This window comes from Pan troglodytes, chromosome 19 (genome assembly GCF_028858775.2).
Source record: "Pan troglodytes isolate AG18354 chromosome 19, NHGRI_mPanTro3-v2.0_pri, whole genome shotgun sequence".
NCBI lineage: Eukaryota > Metazoa > Chordata > Mammalia > Primates > Hominidae > Pan > Pan troglodytes.
Window position 1 is genome coordinate 44,507,359 of NC_072417.2, and position 15,904 is coordinate 44,523,262.

Below are 15,904 nucleotides of genomic sequence, written 5' to 3' on the forward strand. Positions count from 1 at the left end.
TCTTTGATAGTTGAGTTTTGAAACACTCTTTTTGCAGAAACTGCAAGTGGATATTTGGACCTCTCTGAGGATTTCGTAGGAAACGGGATAAACCACGCGTTACTAAACAGAAGCATTCTCAGTGCTTTCTTCGTGATGTTTGCATTCAATTCACAGTGTTGAACCATTCTTTGATAGTTCAGGTTTGAAACACTCTTTTTGTAGAAACTGCAAGTGGATATTTGAAACTCTCTGAGGATTTCGTTGGAAACGGGATAAACAGCACAGAACTAAACTGAAGCATTCTCAGAACTTTCTTCATGATGTTTGAATTCAACTCACAGTGTTGAAGCATTCTTTGATAGTTGAGGTTTGAAACACTCTTTTTGTAGAAACTGCCAGTGGATATTTGGACCTCTCTGAGGATTTCGTTGGAAAAGGGATAAACCACACGTAACTAAACAGAAGCATTCTCAGAACTTTCTTCGTGATGTTTGCATTCAACTCACAGTGTTGAACCTTTCTTTGATAGTTCAGGTTTGAAACACTCTTTTTGTAGAAACTGCAAGTGGATATTTGGACCTCTCTGAGGATTTCGTTGGAAACGGGATAAACCGCACCTAACTGAACAGAAGCATTCTCAGAACCTTCTTCCTGATGTTTGCAATCAGCTCACAGTGTTGAACCTTTCTTTGATATTTCAGGTTTGAAAAACTCTTTTTGTAGAAACTGCAAGTGGATATTTAGACCTTTTTGAGGCCTATCGTAGTAAAGGTAATAACTTCATATAAAAACAAGACAGAAGATTTCTCAGAAAATTCTTGGGGATCATTGAGTTTAACTCACAGAGCTGAACATTCCTTTGGATGGAGCAGGTTTGAAACACACTTTTTGTAGAATCTGCAAGTGGATATTTGGACCTCTCTGAGGATTTCGTTGGAAACGGGATAACTGCACCTAACTAAACAGAAGCATTCTCAGAAACTTCTTTGTGATGTTTGCAATCAAATCCCAGAGTTGAATCTTCCTTTGATAGTTCAAGTTCGAAACACTCTTTTTGTTGGATCTGCAAGTGGATATTTGGACCACTCTGTGGCCTTCGTTCCAAACTGGTATATCTTCACATAAAATCTAGACAGTAGCTTTCACAGAAACTTCTCTGTGATGATTGCATTCAACTCACAGAGTTGAAAGTTCCTTTTCAAACAGCAGTTTCCAAACACTCTTTCTGTGGAATCTGCAAGTGGATATTTGGACCGCTTTGAAGATTTCGTTGGAAACGGGATAATCTTCACAGGAAAGCTAAACAGAAACACTCTCAGAAACTTCTTTGTGATGTTTGCATTCAACTCACAGAGTTGAACTTTCCTTTTGAGAGAGAAGCTTTGCAACACTCTTTTTCTAGAATCTGCAAGTGGACATTTGGAGGGCTTTGAGGCCTGTGGTGGAAAAGGAAATATCTTCCCGTAGAAACTAGATAGAAGCATTCTCAGAAACTACTTTGGGATGATTGCATTCAAGTCTCAGAGTTGAACATTCTCTTTGACAGAGCAGTTTGGAAACTCTCTTTTTGTAGAATCGACAAGTGGAGACATCGACCACATTGAGGCCCATGGTAATAAAGGAAATAACGGCCTATAAAAACTAGACAGTAGCATTCTCAGAGCCTTCTTCGTGATGCTTGCAGTCAACTCACCGTGTTGAACCATTCTTTGATAGTTCAGGCTTGAAACACTGTTTTTGTAGAAACTGCAAGTGGATATTTGGACCTCTCTGAGGATTTCGTTGGAAACGGGATAAACCGCACGTCACTAAACTGAAGCATTCTCAGAAATTTCTTCGTGATGTTTGTATTCAACTCACTGTGTTGAACCATTCTTTGATAGTTGAGTTTTGAAACACTCTTTTTGCAGAAACTGCAAGTGGATATTTGGACCTCTCTGAGGATTTCATAGGAAACGGGATAAACCACGCGTTACTAAACAGAAGCATTCTCAGTGCTTTCTTCGTGATGTTTGCATTCAATTCACAGTGTTGAACCATTCTTTGATAGTTCAGGTTTGAAACACTCTTTTTGTAGAAACTGCAAGTGGATATTTGAAACTCTCTGAGGATTTCGTTGGAAACGGGATAAACAGCACAGAACTAAACTGAAGCATTCTCAGAACTTTCTTCATGATGTTTGAATTCAACTCACAGTGTTGAACCATTCTTTGATAGTTGAGGTTTGAAACACTCTTTTTGTAGAAACTGCCAGTGGATATTTGGACCTCTCTGAGGATTTCGTTGGAAAAGGGATAAACCACACGTAACTAAACAGAAGCATTCTCAGAACTTTCTTCGTGATGTTTGCATTCAACTCACAGTGTTGAACCTTTCTTTGATAGTTCAGGTTTGAAACACTCTTTTTGTAGAAACTGCAAGTGGATATTTGGACCTCTCTGAGGATTTCGTTGGAAACGGGATAAACCGCACCTAACTGAACAGAAGCATTCTCAGAACCTTCTTCCTGATGTTTGCAATCAGCTCACAGTGTTGAACCTTTCTTTGATATTTCAGGTTTGAAAAACTCTTTTTGTAGAAACTGCAAGTGGATATTTAGACCTTTTTGAGGCCTATCGTAGTAAAGGTAATAACTTCATATAAAAACAAGACAGAAGCTTTCTCAGAAAATTCTTGGGGATCATTGAGTTTAACTCACAGAGCTGAACATTCCTTTGGATGGAGCAGGTTTGAAACACACTTTTTGTAGAATCTGCAAGTGGATATTTGGACCTCTCTGAGGATTTCGTTGGAAACGGGATAACTGCACCTAACTAAACAGAAGCATTCTCAGAAACTTCTTTGTGATGTTTGCAATCAAATCCCAGAGTTGAATCTTCCTTTGATAGTTCAACTTCGAAACACTCTTTTTGTTGGATCTGCAAGTGGATATTTGGACCACTCTGTGGCCTTCGTTCCAAACTGGTATATCTTCACATAAAATCTAGACAGTAGCTTTCACAGAAACTTCTCTGTGATGATTGCATTCAACTCACAGAGTTGAAAGTTCCTTTTCAAACAGCAGTTTCCAAACACTCTTTCTGTGGAATCTGCAAGTGGATATTTGGACCGCTTTGAAGATTTCATTGGAAACGGGATAATCTTCACAGGAAAGCTAAACAGAAACACTCTCAGAAACTTCTTTGTGATGTTTGCATTCAACTGACAGAGTTGAACTTTCCTTTTGAGAGAGAAGCTTTGCAACACTCTTTTTCTAGAATCTGCAAGTGGACATTTGGAGGGCTTTGAGGCCTGTGGTGGAAAAGGAAATATCTTCCCGTAGAAACTAGATAGAAGCATTCTCAGAAACTACTTTGGGATGATTGCATTCAAGTCTCAGAGTTGAACATTCTCTTTGACAGAGCAGTTTGGAAACTCTCTTTTTGTAGAATCGACAAGTGGAGACATCGACCACATTGAGGCCCATGGTAATAAAGGAAATAACTGCCTATAAAAACTAGACAGTAGCATTCTCAGAGCCTTCTTCGTGATGCTTGCAGTCAACTCACCGTGTTGAACCATTCTTTGATAGTTCAGGCTTGAAACACTGTTTCTGTAGAAACTGCAAGTGGATATTTGGACCTCTCTGAGGATTTCGTTGGAAACGGGATAAACCGCACGTCACTAAACTGAAGCATTCTCAGAAATTTCTTCGTGATGTTTGTATTCAACTCACTGTGTTGAACCATTCTTTGATAGTTGAGTTTTGAAACACTCTTTTTGCAGAAACTGCAAGTGGATATTTGGACCTCTCTGAGGATTTCGTAGGAAACGGGATAAACCACGCGTTACTAAACAGAAGCATTCTCAGTGCTTTCTTCGTGATGTTTGCATTCAATTCACAGTGTTGAACCATTCTTTGATACTTCAGGTTTGAAACACTCTTTTTGTAGAAACTGCAAGTGGATATTTGAAACTCTCTGAGGATTTCGTTGGAAACGGGATAAACAGCACAGAACTAAACTGAAGCATTCTCAGAACTTTCTTCATGATGTTTGAATTCAACTCACAGTGTTGAACCATTCTTTGATAGTTGAGGTTTGAAACACTCTTTTTGTAGAAACTGCCAGTGGATATTTGGACCTCTCTGAGGATTTCGTTGGAAAAGGGATAAACCACACGTAACTAAACAGAAGCATTCTCAGAACTTTCTTCGTGATGTTTGCATTCAACTCACAGTGTTGAACCTTTCTTTGATAGTTCAGGTTTGAAACACTCTTTTTGTAGAAACTGCAAGTGGATATTTGGACCTCTCTGAGGATTTCGTTGGAAACGGGATAAACCGCACCTAACTGAACAGAAGCATTCTCAGAACCTTCTTCCTGATGTTTGCAATCAGCTCACAGTGTTGAACCTTTCTTTGATATTTCAGGTTTGAAAAACTCTTTTTGTAGAAACTGCAAGTGGATATTTAGACCTTTTTGAGGCCTATCGTAGTAAAGGTAATAACTTCATATAAAAACAAGACAGAAGCTTTCTCAGAAAATTCTTGGGGATCATTGAGTTTAACTCACAGAGCTGAACATTCCTTTGGATGGAGCAGGTTTGAAACACACTTTTTGTAGAATCTGCAAGTGGATATTTGGACCTCTCTGAGGATTTCGTTGGAAACGGGATAACTGCACCTAACTAAACAGAAGCATTCTCAGAAACTTCTTTGTGATGTTTGCAATCAAATCCCAGAGTTGAATCTTCCTTTGATAGTTCAACTTCGAAACACTCTTTTTGTTGGATCTGCAAGTGGATATTTGGACCACTCTGTGGCCTTCGTTCCAAACTGGTATATCTTCACATAAAATCTAGACAGTAGCTTTCACAGAAACTTCTCTGTGATGATTGCATTCAACTCACAGAGTTGAAAGTTCCTTTTCAAACAGCAGTTTCCAAACACTCTTTCTGTGGAATCTGCAAGTGGATATTTGGACCGCTTTGAAGATTTCGTTGGAAACGGGATAATCTTCACAGGAAAACTAAACAGAAACACTCTCAGAAACTTCTTTGTGATGTTTGCATTCAACTCACAGAGTTGAACTTTCCTTTTGAGAGAGAAGCTTTGCAACACTCTTTTTCTAGAATCTGCAAGTGGACATTTGGAGGGCTTTGAGGCCTGTGGTGGAAAAGGAAATATCTTCCCGTAGAAACTAGATAGAAGCATTCTCAGAAACTACTTTGGGATGATTGCATTCAAGTCTCAGAGTTGAACATTCTCTTTGACAGAGCAGTTTGGAAACTCTCTTTTTGTAGAATCTGCAAGTGGAGACATCGACCGCATTGAGGCCCATGGTAATAAAGGAAATAACTGCCTATAAAAACTAGACAGTAGCATTCTCAGAGCCTTCTTCGTGATGCTTGCAGTCAACTCACCGTGTTGAACCATTCTTTGATAGTTCAGGCTTGAAACACTGTTTCTGTAGAAACTGCAAGTGGATATTTGGACCTCTCTGAGGATTTCGTTGGAAACGGGATAAACCGCACGTCACTAAACTGAAGCATTCTCAGAAATTTCTTCGTGATGTTTGTATTCAACTCACTGTGTTGAACCATTCTTTGATAGTTGAGTTTTGAAACACTCTTTTTGCAGAAACTGCAAGTGGATATTTGGACCTCTCTGAGGATTTCATAGGAAACGGGATAAACCACGCGTTACTAAACAGAAGCATTTTCAGTGCTTTCTTCGTGATGTTTGCATTCAATTCACAGTGTTGAACCATTCTTTGATACTTCAGGTTTGAAACACTCTTTTTGTAGAAACTGCAAGTGGATATTTGAAACTCTCTGAGGATTTCGTTGGAAACGGGATAAACAGCACAGAACTAAACTGAAGCATTCTCAGAACTTTCTTCATGATGTTTGAATTCAACTCACAGTGTTGAACCATTCTTTGATAGTTGAGGTTTGAAACACTCTTTTTGTAGAAACTGCCAGTGGATATTTGGACCTCTCTGAGGATTTCGTTGGAAAAGGGATAAACCACACGTAACTAAACAGAAGCATTCTCAGAACTTTCTTCGTGATGTTTGCATTCAACTCACAGTGTTGAACCTTTCTTTGATAGTTCAGGTTTGAAACACTCTTTTTGTAGAAACTGCAAGTGGATATTTGGACCTCTCTGAGGATTTCGTTGCAAACGGGATAAACCGCACCTAACTGAACAGAAGCATTCTCAGAACCTTCTTCCTGATGTTTGCAATCAGCTCACAGTGTTGAACCTTTCTTTGATATTTCAGGTTTGAAAAACTCTTTTTGTAGAAACTGCAAGTGGATATTTAGACCTTTTTGAGGCCTATCGTAGTAAAGGTAATAACTTCATATAAAAACAAGACAGAAGCTTTCTCAGAAAATTCTTGGGGATCATTGAGTTTAACTCACAGAGCTGAACATTCCTTTGGATGGAGCAGGTTTGAAACACACTTTTTGTAGAATCTGCAAGTGGATATTTGGACCTCTCTGAGGATTTCGTTGGAAACGGGATAACTGCACCTAACTAAACAGAAGCATTCTCAGAAACTTCTTTGTGATGTTTGCAATCAAATCCCAGAGTTGAATCTTCCTTTGATAGTTCAACTTCGAAACACTCTTTTTGTTGGATCTGCAAGTGGATATTTGGACCACTCTGTGGCCTTCGTTCCAAACTGGTATATCTTCACATAAAATCTACACAGTAGCTTTCACAGAAACTTCTCTGTGATGATTGCATTCAACTCACAGAGTTGAAAGTTCCTTTTGAAACAGCAGTTTCCAAACACTCTTTCTGTGGAATCTGCAAGTGGATATTTGGACCGCTTTGAAGATTTCGTTGGAAAAGGGATAATCTTCACAGAAAAGCTAAACAGAAACATTCTCAGAAACTTCTTTGTGATGTTTGCATTCAACTCACAGAGTTGAACTTTCCTTTTGAGAGAGAATCTTTGCAACACTCTTTTTCTAGAATCTGCTAGTGGACATTTGGAGGGCTTTGAGGCCTGTGGTGGAAAAGGAAATATCTTCCCATAGAAACTAGATAGAAGCATTCTCAGAAACTACTTTGGGATGATTGCATTCAAGTCTCAGAGTTGAACATTCTCTTTGACAGAGCAGTTTGGAAACTCTCTTTTAGTAGAATCTGCAAGTGGAGACATCGACCGCATTGAGGCCCATGGTAATAAAGGAAATAACGGCCTATAAAAACTAGACAGTAGCATTCTCAGAGCCTTCTTCGTGATACTTGCAGTCAACTCACCGTGTTGAACCATTCTTTGATAGTTCAGGCTTGAAACACTGTTTCTGTAGAAACTGCAAGTGGATATTTGGACCTCTCTGAGGATTTCGTTGGAAACGGGATAAACCGCACGTCACTAAACTGAAGCATTCTCAGAAATTTCTTCGTGATGTTTGTATTCAACTCACTGTGTTGAACCATTCTTTGATAGTTGAGTTTTGAAACACTCTTTTTGCAGAAACTGCAAGTGGATATTTGGACCTCTCTGAGGATTTCGTAGGAAACGGGATAAACCACGCGTTACTAAACAGAAGCATTCTCAGTGCTTTCTTCGTGATGTTTGCATTCAATTCACAGTGTTGAACCATTCTTTGATACTTCAGGTTTGAAACACTCTTTTTGTAGAAACTGCAAGTGGATATTTGAAACTCTCTGAGGATTTCGTTGGAAACGGGATAAACAGCACAGAACTAAACTGAAGCATTCTCAGAACCTACTTCCTGATGTTTGCAATCAGCTCACAGTGTTGAACCTTTCTTTGATATTTCAGGTTTGAAAAACTCTTTTTGTAGAAACTGCAAGTGGATATTTAGACCTTTTTGAGGCCTATCGTAGTAAAGGTAATAACTTCATATAAAAACAAGACGGAAGCTTTCTCAGAAAATTCTTGGCGATCATTGAGTTTAACTCACAGAGCTGAACATTCCTTTGGATGGAGCAGGTTTGAAACACACTTTTTGTAGAATCTGCAAGTGGATATTTGGACCTCTCTGAGGATTTCGTTGGAAACGGGATAACTGCACCTAACTAAACAGAAGCATTCTCAGAAACTTCTTTGTGATGTTTGCAATCAAATCCCAGAGTTGAATCTTCCTTTGATAGTTCAACTTCGAAACACTCTTTTTGTTGGATCTGCAAGTGGATATTTGGACCACTCTGTGGCCTTCGTTCCAAACTGGTATATCTTCACATAAAATCTAGACAGTAGCTTTCACAGAAACTTCTCTGTGATGATTGCATTCAACTCACAGAGTTGAAAGTTCCTTTTGAAACAGCAGTTTCCAAACACTGTTTCTGTGGAATCTGCAAGTGGATATTTGGACGGCTTTGAAGATTTCGTTGGAAACGGGATAATCTTCACAGAAAAGCTAAACAGAAACATTCTCAGAAACTTCTTTGTGATGTTTGCATTCAACTCACAGAGTTGAACTTTCCTTTTGAGAGAGAAGCTTTGCAACACTCTTTTTCTAGAATCTGCAAGTGGACATTTGGAGGGCTTTGAGGCCTGTGGTGGAAAAGGAAATATCTTCCCGTAGAAACTAGATAGAAGCATTCTCAGAAACTACTTTGGGATGATTGCATTCAAGTCTCAGAGTTGAACATTCTCTTTGACAGAGCAGTTTGGAAACTCTCTTTTTGTAGAATCTGCAAGTGGAGACATCGACCGCATTGAGGCCCATGGTAATAAAGGAAATAACTGCCTATAAAAACTAGACAGTAGCATTCTCAGAGCCTTCTTCGTGATGCTTGCAGTCAACTCACCGTGTTGAACCATTCTTTGATAGTTCAGGCTTGAAACACTGTTTCTGTAGAAACTGCAAGTGGATATTTGGACCTCTCTGAGGATTTCGTTGGAAACGGGATAAACCGCACGTCACTAAACTGAAGCATTCTCAGAAATTTCTTCGTGATGTTTGTATTCAACTCACTGTGTTGAACCATTCTTTGATAGTTGAGTTTTGAAACACTCTTTTTGCAGAAACTGCAAGTGGATATTTGGACCTCTCTGAGGATTTCGTAGGAAACGGGATAAACCACGCGTTACTAAACAGAAGCATTCTCAGTGCTTTCTTCGTGATGTTTGCATTCAATTCACAGTGTTGAACCATTCTTTGATACTTCAGGTTTGAAACACTCTTTTTGTAGAAACTGCAAGTGGATATTTGAAACTCTCTGAGGATTTCGTTGGAAACGGGATAAACAGCACAGAACTAAACTGAAGCATTCTCAGAACTTTCTTCATGATGTTTGAATTCAACTCACAGTGTTGAACCATTCTTTGATAGTTGAGGTTTGAAACACTCTTTTTGTAGAAACTGCCAGTGGATATTTGGACCTCTCTGAGGATTTCGTTGGAAAAGGGATAAACCACACGTAACTAAACAGAAGCATTCTCAGAACCATCTTCCTGATGTTTGCAATCAGCTCACAGTGTTGAACCTTTCTTTGATATTTCAGGTTTGAAAAACTCTTTTTGTAGAAACTGCAAGTGGATATTTAGACCTTTTTGAGGCCTATCGTAGTAAAGGTAATAACTTCATATAAAAACAAGACAGAAGCTTTCTCAGAAAATTCTTGGGGATCATTGAGTTTAACTCACAGAGCTGAACATTCCTTTGGATGGAGCAGGTTTGAAACACACTTTTTGTAGAATCTGCAAGTGGATATTTGGACCTCTCTGAGGATTTCGTTGGAAACGGGATAACTGCACCTAACTAAACAGAAGCATTCTCAGAAACTTCTTTGTGATGTTTGCAATCAAATCCCAGAGTTGAATCTTCCTTTGATAGTTCAAGTTCGAAACACTCTTTTTGTTGGATCTGCAAGTGGATATTTGGACCACTCTGTGGCCTTCGTTCCAAACTGGTATATCTTCACATAAAATCTAGACAGTAGCTTTCACAGAAACTTCTCTGTGATGATTGCATTCAACTCACAGAGTTGAAAGTTCCTTTTGAAACAGCAGTTTCCAAACACTCTTTCTGTGGAATCTGCAAGTGGATATTTGGACCGCTTTGAAGATTTCGTTGGAAAAGGGATAATCTTCACAGAAAAGCTAAACAGAAACATTCTCAGAAACTTCTTTGTGATGTTTGCATTCAACTCACAGAGTTGAACTTTCCTTTTGAGAGAGAATCTTTGCAACACTCTTTTTCTAGAATCTGCTAGTGGACATTTGGAGGACTTTGAGGCCTGTGGTGGATAAGGAAATATCTTCCCATAGAAACTAGATAGAAGCATTCTCAGAAACTACTTTGGGATGATTGCATTCAAGTCTCAGAGTTGAACATTCTCTTTGACAGAGCAGTTTGGAAACTCTCTTTTAGTAGAATCTGCAAGTGGAGACATCGACCGCATTGAGGCCCATGGTAATAAAGGAAATAACGGCCTATAAAAACTAGACAGTAGCATTCTCAGAGCCTTCTTCGTGATGCTTGCAGTCAACTCACCGTGTTGAACCATTCTTTGATAGTTCAGGCTTGAAACACTGTTTCTGTAGAAACTGCAAGTGGATATTTGGACCTCACTGAGGATTTCGTTGGAAACGGGATAAACCGCACGTCACTAAACTGAAGCATTCTCAGAAATTTCTTCGTGATGTTTGTATTCAACTCACTGTGTTGAACCATTCTTTGATAGTTGAGTTTTGAAACACTCTTTTTGCAGAAACTGCAAGTGGATATTTGGACCTCTCTGAGGATTTCGTAGGAAACGGGATAAACCACGCGTTACTAAACAGAAGCATTCTCAGTGCTTTCTTCGTGATGTTTGCATTCAATTCACAGTGTTGAACCATCCTTTGATACTTCAGGTTTGAAACACTCTTTTTGTAGAAACTGCAAGTGGATATTTGGACCTCTCTGAGGATTTCGTTGGAAACGGGATAAACCGCACCTAACTGAACAGAAGCATTCTCAGAACCTTCTTCCTGATGTTTGCAATCAGCTCACAGTGTTGAACCTTTCTTTGATATTTCAGGTTTGAAAAACTCTTTTTGTAGAAACTGCAAGTGGATATTTAGACCTTTTTGAGGCCTATCGTAGTAAAGGTAATAACTTCATATAAAAACAAGACGGAAGCTTTCTCAGAAAATTCTTGGGGATCATTGAGTTTAACTCACAGAGCTGAACATTCCTTTGGATGGAGCAGGATTCAAACACACTTTTTGTAGAATCTGCAAGTGGATATTTGGACCTCTCTGAGGATTTCGTTGGAAACGGGATAACTGCACCTAACTAAACAGAAGCATTCTCACAAACTTCTTTGTGATGTTTGCAATCAAATCCCAGAGTTGAATCTTCCTTTGATAGTTCAAGTTCGAAACACTCTTTTTGTTGGATCTGCAAGTGGATATTTGGACCACTCTGTGGCCTTCGTTCCAAACTGGTATATCTTCACATAAAATCTAGACAGTAGCTTTCACAGAAACTTCTCTGTGATGATTGCATTCAACTCACAGAGTTGAAAGTTCCTTTTCAAACAGCAGTTTCCAAACACTCTTTCTGTGGAATCTGCAAGTGGATATTTGGATGGCTTTGAAGATTTCGTTGGAAACGGGATAATCTTCACAGAAAAGCTAAACAGAAACATTCTCAGAAACTTCTTTGTGATGTTTGCATTCAACTCACAGAGTTGAACTTTCCTTTTGAGAGAGAAGCTTTGCAACACTCTTTTTCTAGAATCTGCAAGTGGACATTTGGAGGGCTTTGAGGCCTGTGGTGGAAAAGGAAATATCTTCCCGTAGAAACTAGATAGAAGCATTCTCAGAAACTACTTTGGGATGATTGCATTCAAGTCTCAGAGTTGAACATTCTCTTTGACAGAGCAGTTTGGAAACTCTCTTTTTGTAGAATCTGCAAGTGGAGACATCGACCGCATTGAGGCCCATGGTAATAAAGGAAATAACTGCCTATAAAAACTAGACAGTAGCATTCTCAGAGCCTTCTTCGTGATGCTTGCAGTCAACTCACCGTGTTGAACCATTCTTTGATAGTTCAGGCTTGAAACACTGTTTCTGTAGAAACTGCAAGTGGATATTTGGACCTCTCTGAGGATTTCGTTGGAAACGGGATAAACCGCACGTCACTAAACTGAAGCATTCTCAGAAATTTCTTCGTGATGTTTGTATTCAACTCACTGTGTTGAACCATTCTTTGATAGTTGAGTTTTGAAACACTCTTTTTGCAGAAACTGCAAGTGGATATTTGGACCTCTCTGAGGATTTCGTAGGAAACGGGATAAACCACGCGTTACTAAACAGAAGCATTCTCAGTGCTTTCTTCGTGATGTTTGCATTCAATTCACAGTGTTGAACCATTCTTTGATACTTCAGGTTTGAAACACTCTTTTTGTAGAAACTGCAAGTGGATATTTGAAACTCTCTGAGGATTTCGTTGGAAACGGGATAAACAGCACAGAACTAAACTGAAGCATTCTCAGAACTTTCTTCATGATGTTTGAATTCAACTCACAGTGTTGAACCATTCTTTGATAGTTGAGGTTTGAAACACTCTTTTTGTAGAAACTGCCAGTGGATATTTGGACCTCTCTGAGGATTTCGTTGGAAAAGGGATAAACCACACGTAACTAAACAGAAGCATTCTCAGAACTTTCTTCGTGATGTTTGCATTCAACTCACAGTGTTGAACCTTTCTTCGATAGTTCAGGTTTGAAACACTCTTTTTGTAGAAACTGCAAGTGGATATTTGGACCTCTCTGAGGATTTCGTTGGAAACGGGATAAACCGCACCTAACTGAACAGAAGCATTCTCAGAACCTTCTTCCTGATGTTTGCAATCAGCTCACAGTGTTGAACCTTTCTTTGATATTTCAGGTTTGAAAAACTCTTTTTGTAGAAACTGCAAGTGGATATTTAGACCTTTTTGAGGCCTATCGTAGTAAAGGTAATAACTTCATATAAAAACAAGACAGAAGCTTTCTCAGAAAATTCTTGGGGATCATTGAGTTTAACTCACAGAGCTGAACATTCCTTTGGATGGAGCAGGTTTGAAACACACTTTTTGTAGAATCTGCAAGTGGATATTTGGACCTCTCTGAGGATTTCGTTGGAAACGGGATAACTGCACCTAACTAAACAGAAGCATTCTCAGAAACTTCTTTGTGATGTTTGCAATCAAATCCCAGAGTTGAATCTTCCTTTGATAGTTCAAGTTCGAAACACTCTTTTTGTTGGATCTGCAAGTGGATATTTGGACCACTCTGTGGCCTTCGTTCCAAACTGGTATATCTTCACATAAAATCTAGACAGTAGCTTTCACAGAAACTTCTCTGTGATGATTGCATTCAACTCACAGAGTTGAAAGTTCCTTTTCAAACAGCAGTTTCCAAACACTCTTTCTGTGGAATCTGCAAGTGGATATTTGGACCGCTTTGAAGATTTCGTTGGAAACGGGATAATCTTCACAGGAAAGCTAAACAGAAACACTCTCAGAAACTTCTTTGTGATGTTTGCATTCAACTCACAGAGTTGAACTTTCCTTTTGAGAGAGAAGCTTTGCAACACTCTTTTTCTAGAATCTGCAAGTGGACATTTGGAGGGCTTTGAGGCCTGTGGTGGAAAAGGAAATATCTTCCCGTAGAAACTAGATAGAAGCATTCTCAGAAACTACTTTGGGATGATTGCATTCAAGTCTCAGAGTTGAACATTCTCTTTGACAGAGCAGTTTGGAAACTCTCTTTTTGTAGAATCGACAAGTGGAGACATCGACCACATTGAGGCCCATGGTAATAAAGGAAATAACTGCCTATAAAAACTAGACAGTAGCATTCTCAGAGCCTTCTTCGTGATGCTTGCAGTCAACTCACCGTGTTGAATCATTCTTTGATAGTTCAGGCTTGAAACACTGTTTCTGTAGAAACTGCAAGTGGATATTTGGAGCTCTCTGAGGATTTCGTTGGAAACGTGATAAACCGCACGTAACTAAACTGAAGCATTCTCAGAACTTTCTTCGTGATGTTTGTATTCAACTCACTGTGTTGAACCATTCTTTGATAGTTGAGGTTTGAAACACTCTTTTTGCAGAATCTGCAAGGGGATATTTGGACCTCACTGAAGATTTCGTAGGAAACGGGATAAACCACACGTAAATAAACAGAAGCATTTTCAGAGCTTTCTTCGTGATGTTTGCATTCAATTCACAGTGTTGAACCTTTCTTTGATAGTTCAGGTTTGAAACACTCTTTTTGTAGAAACTGCAAGTGTATATTTGAAACTCTCTGAGGATTTCGTTGGAAACGGGATAAACAGCACAGAACTAAACTGAAGCATTCTCAGAACTTTCTTCATGATGTTTGAATTCAACTCACAGTGTTGAACCATTCTTTGATAGTTGAGGTTTGAAACACTCTTTTTGTAGAAACTGCCAGTGGATATTTGGACCTCTCTGAGGATTTCGTTGGAAACGGGATAAACCGCACCTAACTGAACAGAAGCATTCTCAGAACCATCTTCCTGATGTTTGCAATCAGCTCACAGTGTTGAACCTTTCTTTGATATTTCAGGTTTGAAAAACTCTTTTTGTAGAAACTGCAAGTGGATATTTAGACCTTTTTGAGGCCTATCGTAGTAAAGGTAATAACTTCATATAAAAACAAGACAGAAGCTTTCTCAGAAAATTCTTGGGGATCATTGAGTTTAACTCACAGAGCTGAACATTCCTTTGGATGGAGCAGGTTTCAAACACACTTTTTGTAGAATCTGCAAGTGGATATTGGGACCTCTCTGAGGATTTCGTTGGAAACGGGATAACTGCACCTAACTAAACAGAAGCATTCTCAGAAACTTCTTTGTGATGTTTGCAATCAAATCCCAGAGTTGAATCTTCCTTTGATAGTTCAAGTTCGAAACACTCTTTTTGTTGGATCTGCAAGTGGATATTTGGACCACTCTGTGGCCTTCGTTCCAAGCTGGTATATCTTCACATAAAATCTAGACAGTAGCTTTCACAGAAACTTCTCTGTGATGATTGCATTCAACTCACAGAGTTGAAAGTTCCTTTTCAAACAGCAGTTTCCAAACACTCTTTCTGTGGAATCTGCAAGTGGATATTTGGACCGCTTTGAAGATTTCGTTGGAAAAGGGATAATCTTCACAGAAAAGCTAAACAGAAACATTCTCAGAAACTTCTTTGTGATGTTTGCATTCAACTCACAGAGTTGAACTTTCCTTTTGAGAGAGAATCTTTGCAACACTCTTTTTCTAGAATCTGCTAGTGGACATTTGGAGGGCTTTGAGGCCTGTGGTGGATAAGGAAATATCTTCCCATAGAAACTAGATAGAAGCATTCTCAGAAACTACTTTGGGATGATTGCATTCAAGTCTCAGAGTTGAACATTCTCTTTGACAGAGCAGTTTGGAAACTCTCTTTTAGTAGAATCTGCAAGTGGAGACATCGACCGCATTGAGGCCCATGGTAATAAAGGAAATAACGGCCTATAAAAACTAGACAGTAGCATTCTCAGAGCCTTCTTCGTGATGCTTGCAGTCAACTCACCGTGTTGAACCATTCTTTGATAGTTCAGGCTTGAAACACTGTTTCTGTAGAAACTGCAAGTGGATATTTGGACCTCTCTGAGGATTTCGTTGGAAACAGGATAAACCGCACGTCACTAAACTGAAGCATTCTCAGAACTTTCTTCGTGATGTTTGTATTCAACTCACTGTGTTGAACCATTCTTTGATAGTTGAGTTTTGAAACACTCTTTTTGCAGAAACTGCAAGTGGATATTTGGACCTCTCTGAGGATTTCGTAGGAAACGGGATAAACCACGCGTTACTAAACAGAAGCATTCTCAGTGCTTTCTTCGTGATGTTTGCATTCAATTCACAGTGTTGAACCATTCTTTGATAGTTCAGGTTTGAAACACTCTTTTTGTAGAAACTGC